The following is a 4,772-nucleotide window of genomic DNA, read 5'->3' as shown; positions in this document are numbered from 1 at the left end:
GACGGAAGGACGTCCAGCGCAAAGAAAGGTTGAAATGAGGGCAAAAAAGCCAAAAAATGAAAGGTAGGGACGTTTTCCACAATAGACTTGAAAAGTAGGGACGTTTTGTGCCAATTACCCTTTAATTAACGGAAAAACTGACGGAATATGGACGGAAGGACGTCCAGCGCAAAGAAAGGTTGAAATAAGGGCAAAAATGCCAAAAAATAAAAGGTAGGGACGTTTTCCACAATAGACTAGAAAGGTAGGGATGTTTTGTGTCAATTACCCAGTCAAAAATAATCATTGAATTTAAAAAAAAAAAAAAAAAAATTCAAGGTTATTGAACTTTAAAAATCACATCATTCATCATTGAACTTTGTAAAAAGTTTCCCAGTGACCCTATGGAAACGTTTTGCAAAGTTCAGTGATGAATTAGGTAATTTTTAAAATTCAGTGATCTCGTGGAAATATTTTGCAAAATTCAGTGATGAATTGAATGATTTTTAAAGTCCAATAATCTAGTGAAAATCTTTTACAAAGTTCAGTGACTATTTAGATAATTGGGTAATTGGCACAAAACGTCCCTACCTTTTAAGTCTATTGTAGAAAACGTCCCTACCTTTCATTTTTTGGCATTTTTGCCCTCATTTCAACCTTTCTTTGCGCTGGACGTCCTTCCGTCCATATTCCGTCAGTTTTTCCGTTAATTAAAGGGTAATTGGCACAAAACGTCCCTACCTTTCAAGTCTATTGTGGAAAACGTCCATACTTTTCATTTTTTGGCATTTTTTCCCCGCATTTCAACCTTTCTTTGCGCTGAACGTCCTTCCATCCATATTCTGTCAGTTTTTCCGTTAATTAAATACAAAAATACCTTTTTCTTTCCATAAACAAGGGTAAAATTGTCCTCACTCACTTCACCCCTTTTTCCCGCCTTCAACTTAGTCCATAAGTAACAGTAGCACCAACATGAATCTGAAAATATTTTAAATGATTAAGTTAAATAAAGAAAAAATATCGTGAACACATTATTTTTCACAATTCCACAACTACTGTTGCTGTTATCTTGTGTCACTGGAAAAATTTAGAAAGACATATTAAATGGGTAGTCAATTTATAATGAGTCATTCATCTTCTCCATTGAGCCAAAAAGAGTCATTCACCATTTTTGCTCATTATAAATTGACTATCCATTTAATATGTTTTTCTAAAATTTTCCAGTGACACAAGATGACAGCAACAGTAGTTGTGGAATTGTGAAATATAATGTGTTCACGATATTTTTCTTTAGTTAACTTAATCATTTAAAATATTTTCAGATTCATGTTGCTGTTACTGTTACTTATGGACTAAGTTGATGGCGGGGAAAAAGGGGTGAAGTGGGTGAGGACAATTTTACCTTGTTTGTGGAAAGAAAAAGGTATTTTTGTATTTAATTAACGAAAAAACTGACGGAATATGGACGGAAGGACGTCCAGCGCAAAGAAAGGTTGAAATGAGGGCAAAAAAGCCAAAAAATGAAAGGTAGGGACGTTTTCCACAATAGACTTGAAAGGTAGGGACGTTTTGTGCCAATTACCCTTTAATTAACGGAAAAACTGACGGAATATGGACGGAAGGACGTCCAGCGCAAAGAAAGGTTGAAATAAGGGCAAAAATGCCAAAAAATGAAAGGTAGGGACGTTTTCCACAATAGACTAGAAAGGTAGGGATGTTTTGTGTCAATTACCCTTAGATAATTCACTCATGAATTGGAGGTAAAAAGTTTTTGTTTTAGCTTTTTATAAGCTTCGTTTGACTCTCATTAAATTAAATTTTATTTTTCTGTCTCTTATTTTGAATCGCACAATCTTCCATAAAATAATATTACACGTAAATCGAAATTTTTTTTCTTTTTCAATCACTCATTCTTCAAAAAAAAAAAGTATTCTACCCATTATAATTTGAAACAATGTGGGCCAAACGAGAGCTTATTTTATTTTCTTTATTTACTCATTTTATTAGTCACAAACTAAAAATTATTTTTTCTTGTACAGAAAACAAACCCTTCATTCAATCAAATCATCCCGAATTGAAAAAGAAAAAAAAATAGAGGAATCCAACCGGTCCACCTTACAAAATTCCTATATAATCTTCTAAGTATATGGATCATTCTATTTTGCATTATCGGTTTTTTCTTTTTAAATTGATATTGCAAGATCCAACGAGACGAAGTATTCTCATTATACATGTTCAAATTGACTAAAATCGAGAATTAATTACCGCATTTAATTTTTTGAACCATCCCAATCATATGAATTTTCTATTTTTTTGCATGGAATAAAATCACGATTAAATATTATATTCTAAAATATAATAAAATTATGTATAATAGACCTCGAGATCAAGGAACAAAATTCCAAGTTCGATATTATAAAATAGTACAAATGACATCAAATAATGGTATTTATTAATAACTTTAAATGAAAAGAAAACATTTATGTACGATCAAATTCCATTCTAACTTTACGTATCACATATATTTACTAAAAATAGGGTGTGTTTGAGCCCCATTATTTGAAATTATAATGAGATGAATAGTATTTTTTTTTAAAAAAATAAGTGGTTGAAATTTTTTTGATTTACGTGTAATATTATTTTATTGAAAATTGTGTGGTTAAAAATATGAGAGAGAAAATTTTAATTTAATGTAATGAGAAATAATGGGGCTTAAACGGGGCTCATAACAACTATGTTTTGAATTCCCGGTGTTTGATTCCATTCTTTTAGGAATCATTTTCTTTATTTTGTGTATAAAAAGACACGTTTGGTATACATTTATACATAACACTTGACACTATCGTATCTAAATTATTACTTATTTTTCTTTTAAAATTTTGATTATTGCAACCCAATTCAAGACATCAAACATGTTATAAAGATTGTAATTGGGAAAAAAAGAGTGTAAATAACAATTTAGTATTTTGTTGCCAATTATTCATTGCAATTTACAGCTAATGACAAATTTGACACTTTAAGAGTAATTAGGTGTTAGATTGTCTTAAAGATGTTTATATTTCAACAATTAAGTTGTCAGCCAAATAATTATTAACTTGATTACTATTGTTAACCCTTTTGATAATGCCTTTGTACCATCTAATTAAAAGCCTGTTTGAACCCCATTAAAATGTTAAGAATATATTTTGGAATGGTGAATTGCTAGAGAATATGAGGTTAAAATATAAGGAAAAAAGTTGGATTTATTTATAATATTATTTTATTAAAGAATGTGTAATTACAAGAGAAAGAGAAAAAGAAATGAATTTAAAAAAAAAAATGAGAATCAAACGACACTAACTATTTAATTACTTCGAAAATTTACTTCAACTTTTCCACCTTCTAAATCAACCTATACTATTTTTATGCATAACTATCATAATGTAGCATCATCCAAATCCAATAAGGAATAAATTGAGTTCGAGCACGAAGATATACTACATATTTGATACACAATATTAACTAATAGTAGATAATAAATTATTTTTCAACTTTCTTCTCATTCTTAATGTTGTCTATTACCATTTAATTTTCACATCTTAATTGGTTCAACTTGTTAATTTTTTCTTTTATTTCTTTAATCGACTGGAGATCGGGTCATTAGCCTCCGATCAAATTTTATATTTTTCTTTTGTATTTTGAGTACTAATAATTAACTCACTTATTTTTGTGGTTTGATAAAAAAAAAAAAAAAAAAAAAATTCTTTTTTTAGCACATTCGAAACTCTCGAATTTAGTTTGATGTTTGGGAAAGGCATTTGTTAGTTTATCTAAATATAAAACTTTTTACCAACTCATAACTAATTCAACATGGTATGTGTATTAATTAGGATTATGCCCTTCCATATTAAAGTGGTTTAGCTAATGAGTCTTGGCTCAATCTGCAAAGATTTATTATTTCTTATTCGATTTGTTGGTACAACTCATTGCATAAACATATATAAAATTATATCTTTGATTTCTATCATTAAAGGTTGAACCACAATCTTGAGAGCCCCCCACCGCCCTGTCCCGTCCCGCCCCTAGAACTTTGTGAGGGAGGTAAATTGAGGGATGTACCCCAGCAGACCAGAGAACAAGAGTTGTTTGTACACTGCGCCTACAAAGAGTCCAATTCCATATCTCAGAAATCGAACCCCCACACTGCGGCTGCCAGCAAGACATGAGATAACATCACTCATATCCTTTGCACCACTAAGCTATGCTCCGGGGGCATTGATTTCTATCATTATTTTCATTAATATTTGCCAAACAATTAAATCTTTAATCGATTTGTCATGTGTTGTTAAAGTACGGAGAACATAACAAATATTCTAAATATTTGTACTATGAGTTGAAAAGAGTATGAGAAACAAGAAAGAAACAATTAAGTTTAGAATTTGTTACAATCTTCTTCTCAGTAACCCTCAACCTCTAATTCGAATGATTATTGTACAAGAAAATGCACATTAATAAACATATGAAATTGTGTCCCCTAGTGGTACTTTTAATGGGCGAGTCAGGATACAAAGGGTTCTAACAATATTAACAAATTTAGCATAACGTAAAATGCTTAAAATGAGAAGAATGAAGTAAAATAATATCTCTTCTAATTTGGACAGTCGTTTGTATAATAGTGAAAATTAGGCCTCGAACCTGCTTATCTGTTCTGCAGGTGCATTTTCTTCTGGTTTTGTTCCCGATAGCTTAATGGGCTTAGACCTTGTTTGGACCTTTGATGTGTTTTGATTGAATTATGACCCATTGCCTTAAGT

This window comes from Olea europaea, unplaced genomic scaffold (assembly GCF_002742605.1).
Source record: "Olea europaea var. sylvestris unplaced genomic scaffold, O_europaea_v1 scaffold1126, whole genome shotgun sequence".
Taxonomy (NCBI): Eukaryota; Viridiplantae; Streptophyta; class Magnoliopsida; order Lamiales; family Oleaceae; genus Olea; species Olea europaea.
Note: the sequence above shows the minus strand (reverse complement) of the source record.